Genomic DNA, 12,201 nt, shown 5'->3' on the forward strand with positions numbered 1-12,201 from the left:
TAACGTCGATTAAGGTTAAATATCGATCTTCACTGTTGTCAAAAAGACCAGTCCAAACATTTTGCGACGTCCAGACGTGGCCTTAGGAAGGAGGGGAGGAGGGAGGGAGCAATGTTTTTGAAATAAGGCAGAAAAATTGACAACTGTTGTAGGAAAGCTTTGATCCTGTACCCATTACACATGTCGTACAAATGGAGATGATATTTTAATTACTGACGACGCCTTTTGGCATAATTGTTTCATTATTCTCCAGTGCATGATGTAATTTTAGAAATGTACTTCTGATGAAGGTATATTTATATGTACCGAAACCTTGGTCAAGAATTTTAATAAAAAAATTCTATCCTGCAACTGTTTTTGGCTGCCATCCTTTATTGTGAAGAATTTTAACAGTTGCTGCTGCAGCCATGTTTAAAATCTTGCAACTGTTGTAGCTAAGTGTGGGCTAATGCTTTTCATAATTGGCTCAATTCCTGCTTTCGATGTTTCAAATAGTGTAAACAACTAGGGCAAAGAAGAAAACCAAATCTTATTTATGAAATGAACATTATAAAACAGCACAAGGAAAAAATAATTTGCAAAATGGAACAGAAACGGACCTACTGTCACAGTTCATTTCTCATCTGAAAGATCGATTTCTAGATTTTAAAGAAGCTTTATTGGAAGTGTGGACTCTCATCAGCAGCACTACCCGTACCTACTTAAAACTAAAATAAGTTGGACATCAGTGGCTGAGCTATGTAGCCATATCGCCAGCTTCTGAAAGGCTTTTTTCAAAAGTAGGTCTCTACCAATAACGCAAGAGAATGAAGATGTAATTTCTCCCAAAAAAACGTTATTTTTACACCCTGTAGATAAAAAACTGTGGTAAATGCAGTGTTAAATATTGTTGTGTTTATTGGTTAGTAAATACGAGTATAGTAGATGTACTTGTATGTTGCTTTTTACGTCGTTCTACAAAAAGGAGCGAGGAGTATGGAATGAAGATAAATATAAGAAAGGAAAATGTGACGAAAATAAGCACGCAGGAAGTGCCAGTATTATTATTATTATTATTATCATTAGGCAGAAAAAAAAACAGAACAAGTAAAATCGTTTCTGTACCTTAGAAGTTTTATGGCACGGAACGGAAGCTGTGCAGAAGAAATAAGGATGGGGATATGTACGGGAAAGAGAGCATTTGAAAAGATGCAGTTGCCAACAATTACAAAGAATTCCAACTGAGCTGTAAAAAAGTTGCTAAATGTTATACACTCCTGGAAATTGAAATAAGAACACCGTGAATTCATTGTCCCAGGAAGGGGAAACTTTATTGACACATTCCTGGGGTCAGATACATCACATGATCACACTGACAGAACCACAGGCACATAGACACAGGCAACAGAGCATGCACAATGTCGGCACTAGTACAGTGTATATCCACCTTTCGCAGCAATGCAGGCTGCTATTCTCCCATGGAGACGATCGTAGAGATGCTGGATGTAGCCCTGTGGAACGGCTTGCCATGCCATTTCCACCTGGCGCCTCAGTTGGACCAGCGTTCGTGCTGGACGTGCAGACCGCGTGAGACGACGCTTCATCCAGTCCCAAACATGCTCAATGGGGGACAGATCCGGAGATCTTGCTGGCCAGGGTAGTTGACTTACACCTTCTAGAGTACGTTGGGTGGCACGCGATACATGCGGACGTGCATTGTCCTGTTGGAACAGCAAGTTCCCTTGCCGGTCTAGGAATGGTAGAACGATGGGTTCGATGACGGTTTGGATGTACCGTGCACTATTCAGTGTCCCCTCGACGATCACCAGTGGTGTACGGCCAGTGTAGGAGATCGCTCCCCACACCATGATGCCGGGTGTTGGCTCTGTGTGCCTCGGTCGTACGCAGTCCTGATTGTGGCGCTCACCTGCACGGCGCCAAACACGCATACGACCATCATTGGCACCAAGGCAGAAGCGACTCTCATCGCTGAAGACGACACGTCTCCATTCGTCCCTCCATTCACGCCTGTCGCGACACCACTGGAGGCGGGCTGCACGATGTTGGGGCGTGAGCGGAAGACGGCCTAACGGTGTGCGGGACCGTAGCCCAGCTTCATGGAGACGGTTGCGAATGGTCCTCGCCGATACCCCAGGAGCAACAGTGTCCCTAATTTGCTGGGAAGTGGCGGTGCGGTCCCCTACGGCACTGCGTAGGATCCTACGGTCTTGGCGTGCATCCGTGCGTCGCTGCGGTCGGGTCCCAGGTCGACGGGCACGTGCACCTTCCGCCGACCACTGGCGACAACATCGATGTACTGTGGAGACCTCACGCCCCACGTGTTGAGCAATTCGGCGGTACGTCCACCCGGCCTCCCGCATGCCCACTATACGCCCTCGCTCAAAGTCCGTCAACTGCACATACGGTTCACGTCCACGCTGTCGCGGCATGCTACCAGTGTTAAAGACTGCGATGGAGCTCCGTATGCCACGGCAAACTGGCTGACACTGACGGCGGCGGTGCACAAATGCTGCGCAGCTAAGCGCCATTCGACGGCCAACACTGCGGTTCCTGGTGTGTCCGCTGTGCCGTGCGTGTGATCATTGCTTGTACAGCCCTCTCGCAGTGTCCGGAGCAAGTATGGTGGGTCTGACACACCGGTGTCAATGTGTTCTTTTTTCCATTTCCAGGAGTGTATTTGGAGTATATGTCCCCGATGTTATTCAATCTGTATATTGAGCAAGCAGTAAAGGAAACAAAACAAAAATTTGGAGTACGAATTAAAATTCATTGGTAAGAAATTAAAACTTTGAGGTTCGACGATGACATTGTGTTTCTGTCAATGATAGCAAGGGACCTGGAAGAGCATCTTAACGGAAAGGACGGCGTCTTGAAGGATGTAAGATGATCAGCAACAAAAGCAAAACGAGGATAATGGAATGTAGCCGAATTAAATCAGGTGATGCTGACGGAATTAGATTAGGAAATGAGGCACTTGAGGTAGTAAATGAGTTTTGCTATGTAGGGAGCAAAATAACTAACGATCGTCGAAGTAGAGAGGATATAAAATGTAGACAGAAATTCGTTAACATCGAGTATAGATTTAAGTGTCAAGAAGTCTTTTCTGAAAGTATTTGTATGGAGTGTAGCCATGTATGGAAGCGAAACATGGACGATAAATAGTGCAGGCAAGAAGAGAATAGAGGCTTTCGAAATTTGGTGCTGCAGAAGAATGCTGAAGATTACATGGGTAGATCACATAACTAATGAGGAAGTACTTAACAGAATTGGGTAGAAGAGGAATTTACGGCACAACTTGACTAGAAGGAGGCATCGGTTGTTAGGACACGTTCTGAGACATCAAGGGATCACCAATTTGGTACTGGAGGGAAGGGTGAAGGGTAAAAATCGTAGACGGAGACCAAGATGTGAATACGCCAAGCAGATTCAGAAAGATGTTGGTTGCAGTAGTTATTCGGAGATGGAGAGACTTGCACAGGATAGAGTAGCATTGAGAGCTGCATCGAACCAGTCTCTGGACTGAAGACCACAACAACAACAACAGTTCGTACAGCAGTGAATCATGAACAATTAACAAGAAAGAAGAAATATATTTAGAAAGTATTGAAATGTGGTTACAGAGAAGAATGATTAATGAGAATTGGACTGACACACTTAAGAATGAAAAAGTAGCGAAGAAAACAAGGGAAGGAAAAAGATTATTGGAAGTGATCATCAAGATTTGAAAGTTTTGGTTAGGGCATATACTGTGTAGGAAGTGTCTGCAATAAAGAATTATAGAGGAGAAAATGAAAGGAATGATAGAATGAGACAGGAAGATAATTGGGATGATGAGCGACATTATAAGAGGACGAACATACAAATGACAAAGGAAGTTCCTCAGAAAGGGACACGATGGACAGCCTCCAGTTGAAACCTGTCATAAAACAGATTCACTGAAGAAGAGGGAGACAAATTCATCATTTGACATCCATATTACAAACATCGATTATTATCGGCCACTGTTGATGAAATCGAAATCAGCATCGGTCATTTGGCACCATTGCACATTCTTACGTCTGCCATCCTATCTAATCTTGCATCCAAGATAGAACTCTTACACCTAACATACATTTCCCAAGCCACTGTACGAGTGTTCGCTTTCCAGTGGAGAATACGACCCACTCTTGTTCACGAAACAACTGCCGTTGTCGCTCTGTTTAGTGTACGCTGTACACATACGGAGAACAGCAACAAAGATCAACTGCTCGCCCGATGGAGCGAGGCGGGCCGAGAATAGGGACGCCCGGCTGGTTGTGTGAGGAGAGGTGCTCTGGCGTGAAATGAGCCCTCGGCGTCCGGGAGACACGGGCCCTGAGCCGGCTGCGACCAATCACAAGGTCAGGGGCGCTTTTAAATCGGCCCGCGATGACTTGCGTCTCCCCACGAGCAATTACACGCTGCTCCCTTGTTGGTCTCGCCTTCCAGGCGAGCCCACAGTCTGGGGCACTGCGCACGCACTCTCAACGACTTCCACCTGTTGCTCTGTAGAGACTAAGTGGTCTCTGGAAGCATGAACAAAAATCTCAAAATACTGGTACACTTTGCATTTTCAGCCAACAGTCTTTCAAATGGTTTTATGTGCTATTCCAAACCTCTCTCACTCGTGCAGATGTTTACACCTCCTTGTTAATCTGTTTCGTATACAGTAGTGCAAATTTCACTTGTGTCCAAAATTAAAGCAACAAACCACTAATTCTCCGTCTTGTGTCTAAATCACGTATAATCATACAAATTGTCAACAGATGTCAGTACAATCGCGTTCTGTGCGGAAAATGGCATTTCGGTCAACGGACGACCATGTCAACGATGACGTCAGGGCACCTATCAAACGGGGTGGTGTCGATTGATCTAAAACTTATTTCAGTCTGAAGCAGATAATGCCATCAAGAAATTTGTCAACTAAGATCATACTTAGAGTCTATAATGCAGTGATGGTTCAAATGGCTCCGAGCACTATGGGACTTAACTTCTGTGGTCATCAGTCCCCTAGAACTTAGAACTACTTAAACCTAACTAACCTAAGGACATCACATACATCCATGACCGAGGCAGGATTCGAACCTGCGACCGTAGCGGTCGCGCGGTTCCAGACTGTAGTGCCTAGAACCGCTCGAATGCAGTGATAGTACCAGTGTTGTTGTGTGAGACAGAAATATTAAGCACCACAAAAAAGATAAGAAAAACTGCTGATCTTTGAACGGAAGGTCATGAAAAAGATCATTAAACCAAATGAAACAACCGAAAATCGTGCAGGAAATGAAAGCGCAGAGAGTAACCCTTTCACGGCGCATTGCTAGACGATCAGAAACACGCCGGGCTAAAGCTGTGCTTATGGGAAAACCTGATGGAACTCGTCCAGTTGGAAGACCAAGGAAGCGATGGTAGGATGAACTGCAGAAGGACAATGAGCAGTTGGGTGTCCACATGAGGACCAGATCCAACTACGGAGGAACATTGTAAAGTCGGCGCATGATCTTCACAATCTGTCATCGTCCATAGGTATGTACTGTTCCCACGTCTTCACAGTTATTTCTAAGCAGTACAGTGACTAAAAAATATCAGCGTTATTATATTGCAAATGAATTTTTCCAGTTTCATATTTTTTTATGACATGTTTGACTGTAGTTCTGTAACACTGCCATGGTTTTGTTATGCGATGTATCATGGAAAAGAAGTGTTCTTAGGCCTCAATGAAATTGTCTCATCTCCATCAACCTCTCGTAAATCATTTCATCTAATTTGAAAGATTTCTTTCAAAACACACGTTAGATTGCTCTTATCAAGCGTGATTGCACTCAAGTTAGTTGCAACAGGACGCAGGGTGTACGATAGACCTCAGATCCACTTTCCTCAATATGAAATGTGTTTGACATTGTGAAGGCCGACGGCCGCTTTATCGGTACGAATGCGATAGCATGTGCTACCTAATATGTACCAAAACACCGCGCATAGAAACGGGATTTTTCCGGTGTTAATACCTCGGGTTCTGTTGATGATGCAAAGATAGGGTCCAATGTTTTGGAAAGCCCTTGCCCTAGGTACCATTTGTACACTCAACAGAAGGATCGTCTTAGTGTCACTGTCCTACGGTATAGGGTCAAAGTATGAATATTACACACTTCCATCTTTTTGCAATTGATTTGGTCTACATTGGGCTTGAAGGGACTTACGGAGGCACCATTAGTTCACGAGCGGTTCCTCGCAAAACCCACAAAAGGCGTTTTTTAAACTGTTTTCGTACCAAAACCGAGCCACGTGTTCCAAGACGGCTGTGCGTAGCCAATGGCTGTAATTTTTACAATATTTTCCTAAGATCTCGATCTCGAACAATCTTTAAATTTTCTTGATATTCCTGGATACAGAGGTTCAAAGTTACCCTAATTGTACACGTAAAATCTGGTATGAGGCGAATACGTAGTTTATAAAGTGACGTAGCACAGAGAAATATGCTGTATAGTGACTCCGTTATCATAATGGTTCTCGGAACCGCATGTTGTAGTACTGAATCACTCGCAAAATTTTTTTACACGTAAAATCCGGACTGAGGTGTAGAATTAGTTTTGCATTATTTAAATTTCACGTAAGTAAACTATAAGAATCTTACTGATCAATAATTTATTTTCATATGAGTGACATGTGCTCTTCTGTTGCTGAGAAAAGAAGGGAACCAGCGGAAAATGCACCTATCAGAGGAAAAAAATGCGAATATGTTCATGTTTGTTTCAAATACTCTGACTGAAAAGTATGCTACCAGCTGCCTCATTCTACCTTCTTCAGCACTTTTAAAATTTTTCACAAAAATGTTGGAATGCGAACATATTAGCGCTTTTTTATGCTGACCAGGGAGACGGTGGCATTGGGAAAGAGACGGTAAAAGTAGTAAACACTAGAAGACAGTGGTCGTGTTATAGAAAGAAAACACTGGAAGACAGTAGACAGTGGTCGTGCTGTAGGAAGAGAGAAGGAGACAATAGAAGTGTGAGAGAAAGAGAGGGACACAGTGGAAGTGGAACACAGTTGATAGTGACAGAACAGTGCTAGGAAAAGAGTGAAGGAGACTGGTGCCAGTGGGAGAGGAATAAAGAGGAGGAGAACGCGGAAGCGGGTGAGAGCCACTGATAATGCCAGAGTCTATGACAAAGACAGTGAGGAATACAGGTATAATGACAGTGAAGAGACAGCACCAATGGGAAGGAATTACGTAGATGCAATAAAAGAGTGCAAGAGGGAGACAGTGAGACAAGATTGTATTAGCAGGACAGAACGAAGACATTGTGGCTGCTACACAGGAGACAATGACAGAGAGACACAAAGATATAATGACAATGAGTTGGGCTGAGTGAGTCAGTAAGAAAAGACAAGTGGGAGTGGGTCGTTACGAGTTACTCACAGCGATGGATTAATGGCTGTGAGCGAGTTACAGTTATAAGAACTACTGGAAGACAGACTGGAGTTGCATGTTAAAAACAGCGCGAATATGTTCGCCTGACAAAATTTTCGGGAAAATTTTTGAAGGTGATGAGAAGGTAGAATGAGGCAGCTGCCACACCGCTTTTTAATCAGAGGCTCTTAAATAAATAGGAACATATTCACATTTCTGGTGCTCTGATACGAGCATTTTTCCTCTGGTAAGTACTGCACTGCTTCTGTCTTAAGCCATTTTCAAGTGCGATCATGTATTTGTTGGCTGATTGCTCAAAATACTGTGATGGAAAATATTGTACATTTTTAACTCGTAGAGTCCCCAAATGTCCCCAGATCACGTCTTAAGTTCTACACGATATTTCGGTAAATAATCTCTTTGCCGAAATATGGTGAAGAGCTTATGACGTGACCCTGGAGGACACCCGACAATTCTACAAGTTATAAATACGACTGGAAAGAATCAGATTGCATACTGTGTGTATTGCATATGAAGTACGCAACATAACCTACACTATGTGATCAAAAGTATTCAAACACCCTCAAAAACACACGTTTTTCATATTAACTGCATTGTGCTGACATCTAATGTCAGGTACTCCATATCAGCGACCTCAGTAGTCATTAGACATCGTGAGAGAGCAGAATGGGGCGCTCCGCGGAACTCACGGACTTCGAACGTGGTCAGGTGATTGGGTGTCACTTGTGTCATACGTCTGTACGAGAGATTTCCACACTCCTAAACATCCCTAGGTCCACTGTTTCCGATGTGATAATGAAGTGGAAACGTGAAGGGACACGTACAGCACAAAAGCGTACAGGCCGACCTCATCTGTTGACTGACAGAGACCGCCCACAGTTGAAGAGGGTCGTAATGTGTAACAGGCAGACATCTGTCCAGACCGTCACACAGGAATCCAAAATTACATCAGGATCCACTGCAAGAACTGTAACAGTTAGGCAGGAGGTGAGAAAACTTGGATTTCATGGTCGAGCGGCTGCTCATAAACCACACATCACGCCGGTTTATGCCAAACGACGCCTCACTTAGTGTAAGGAGCGTAAACATTGTACGATTGAACAGTAGAAAAACGTTGTGTGGAGTGACGAATCATGGTACACAACGTCGCCATCCGATGGCAGGGTGTGGGTATGGCGAATGCCAGATGAATGTCATCTGCCAGCGTGTGTAATGCCAACAATAAAATTCGGAGTCGGTTTTGTTACTATATGGTCGCGTTTATCATGGAGGGGGCTTGCAGCCCTTGTTGTTTTGCGTGGCACTATCACAGCACAGGCCTACAATGATGTTTTAAGCACCCTCTTGCTCCCACTGTTGAAGAGCAATCCGCGGATGGCGACTGCATCTTTCAACACAATCGAGCACCTTTTCATAATGTACTGCCTATGACGGAGTAGTTACACAACAATAACATCCCTGTAATTGACTGGACTGCACAGAGCCCTGAACTGAATACCATAGAACACTTTTGGGATGTTTTGAAACGCCGAATTCGTGTCAGGATTCACCGACCGACATAGATACCTCTCCTCAGTGCAGCACTCCGTGACGAATGGGCTGCCATTCCCCAAGAAACCTTCCAGCACCCGATTGAATGTATGCCTGCGAGATTGGAAGCTGTCATCAAGCCAACACCACAATGAATTCCGGCATTATCGAAGGAGGGCGCCACGAACTTGTAAATCATTTTCAGCCAAGTATCCGGATACTTTTGATCACATAGTGTAGTATTTCTAAGAGTAGATAATACATTTATGATTAAAACGTTCCAACAAACACTGCCATGGTAGTATGCCACAAGGTTGAAGTCACAGTAGTAAAATACATTAAACAAGAATATTCTCTGTCGTTGATTCCAGCGCGATTTACTCCAGTTTTAACCGACAACTACCGGAATTCCGGTGGTCTAGCGATTTCTGCAGTTGTTAAGCACTGGATTCAAATATTAGTCCAGCCGTACTAATTTAAGTTTCGTTGGTTTCTCTAAGTAAATTGAGATTGGAGTTATTTCTGAATACTGCTACGAACAATTCCCGTGCCATTTCTTGTGCAACTGAGCTATAGCTCTGTCCCTAATGACCTTGTCATCGACGTTTAACTCTTACCCTGTCTCCTTTCAGTTTTTCAGCGCCCGTCTCCCCAGCTACAGCAGGCAGGCAGGCAGTCACAGTCATAAACGCTTTTATTTCACTTGAAAACATAATTTTTACTGGCCATATTCGCATGTCTACACTTTTCTGCCATTATTCTGCGCAATATCTTTCTTTAACCGCTTTTGCTCTAGGAATGTCTTTCCGTTCGCCATTTACCGAGAGCCAAGTACTCAATATTTTACGCCACCAACTCTTTATGTGTAAATGAAGGACATTGAAATTAGTTTGATTAGTACCTTGCACTTCATTCAGGGTGTTGTCGCAGTTTTAGTGTCTTAGAAACACAAATTTTTAAAAAAATAAAATAAAAAAGATAATGTTGACCTGAACTGGTCGTTCGACAGAGCAGTACGGTTTATAGCTTCATCCTCTTTTGTAATGCACCACTAACCCATTAAACAAAACTCTTACCCAAAAATCATTGTACCAGCATACTTTTGTTCTGTGGAAGTACTAAGGTAGTCTCCTTCCCCAGCTCGAAAATTATCTTGGCGCTATATTCAGCACATTTTTACATTTCACAATTGTCGTCTATGGACTGATTCACATAGAATATGGGCATTCTTAGTCAAGTATTCATTATAGTAGTATTTCATACCTAGCAAATACGAAGCAAAAGGTTGTTCTTCAGTGTCAAGCAAACAGGGGGCAGGCGTGAATTTGATTAGAAAACTGAAAAGTAGAGGAAGGGGGTGGGGTTTTGTTATAGGTCCACTGCCTTTCTTAATAGGTGTCTACGATTCGGCGCTCTACATGACACATGATAGGCCTACCAGCTATTTTCTTTTGTGTAGCTGGTACAAATGTCATTGTGAAATATGCGGAATGTAATGTAAATATTGTAAGAAATAATTTAATATATAGCATCACAGAAAAGAGACAATCTCTTAACTGTAGTAAAACACAGTGAATTTCTGACTCAGAACAGCAGCAAAATGGAAATGTCGTTATCACAGCCCAAGCAAATAATCAGTGATGCCGAATATTTTAAAATTTTATATTATTTGGTAGCTGGAAAGTTCTCTTAGGAGTATCATATTCTCGTTATTGTGCAGAAACTGTTACTATCTTCATTAGCGAAGGCTTCTTTACTATGCTTATTGTCTTTATGAATTTCTATGGCATCATATTTTATGGCGTGTCTGTGCAGTAACAAAGAATATTCTTGGCCCAGGACAGGAGGTGAAATTGGTTTGTGTCACCTATACGCGAAATTCATGAAGGCTATTTTCAAAGCGACTTGAAGTTCTAATTTTATCAACCCTGTGAACATACATACAGGATTTGTGGTAATGGAAATGCCGTGCGGCTAGGGCCCCCTGTCGGGTAGACTGGTCCCCTGGTGCAAGTCTTTCGAGTTGGCGCCACTTGGGCGACTTGGGTGTCGATGGGGATGAAATGATGATGATAACACCCAGTATCTGAGCGGAGAAAATCTCCGACTCAGCCGGGAATCGAACCCGGGCCGTCAGGCATGACATTCCGTCGCGCTGACCACTCAGCGGACAGGATTTGTGGTAAAAATGCAGACACGTTCAAAAGGAAATGCATCACCCACTCAGTGAACAAAGTACAGAGTAACAGACTACACTATACTTCCTTAACTACTGGATAGAAGGCTGTCCTCTATACTGAAAGTTCCATTTTCAATAGGCTCCCGAAGAATAAATATTTTGACAGATAAATCTCACATTTTCAAAGGTAAGTTGAAAGGTATTTTTTAGGTATCCTTCTTTTATTGAGTACATGTGTTTGTCGCTATGGTTTACAGCCATTCGCTAGTTTGTACTAGTCATTTATTATTTCAACAGCTCAGATCTTTGACAATCTTGATTCTTTTTTAATTTTTAAAATTTTTGTTAGAATTTTAGGTGACTGATTCCATGACTAAGTAGTTTGGGCTCACATCGCACACGGAGAATAAATTAAATGAATAAATTAGTGACAGACAAAATACATCACACAAAATTTGCTTTAGGTAAAGAAGACATGTAATTCTGTATTAATAATCTGTGTACGAGTGAAAGAGGTTGAACAACATTTTTATTTTTATTTTTAATGGACCTGCACAGTAACTAATAAATGAGAGCAAATTATATATGCAGTACAAGATTTCTGTGGAAGTTTTTAAACATCAAGAGATGAGGAAAAAAAACAAAGAACGTTAATAATGAAATTCTGAACAGAATGAGGTGTACTGGAGTTATTCGAGGCACGAAGATATGAAAGACGCCTAAAGAGTTTCAAAATGGTTCAAATGGCTCTGAGCACTATGGGACTTAACTTCTGAGATCATGAGTCCCCTAGAACTTAGAACTAGTTAAACCTAACTAACCTAAGGACATCACACACATCCATGCCCGAGGCAGGATTCGAACCTGCGATCGTAGCGGTCGCGCAGTTCCAGACTATAGCGCCTAGAACCTTCGGCCACCCCGGCCGGCGCCTAAAGAGGACAGGGATCATTATGAATTGTTAAAGCTCGCAGAAAAGCTAAAGAAACTTGCCTCCTTATTTACTGGAATTCTGCAGAAGGAAGGCAATCAAGTATGTAAGTATTCT

The sequence above is a fragment of the Schistocerca americana genome, chromosome 1 (assembly GCF_021461395.2).
Source record: "Schistocerca americana isolate TAMUIC-IGC-003095 chromosome 1, iqSchAmer2.1, whole genome shotgun sequence".
NCBI classification, from domain to species: domain Eukaryota; kingdom Metazoa; phylum Arthropoda; class Insecta; order Orthoptera; family Acrididae; genus Schistocerca; species Schistocerca americana.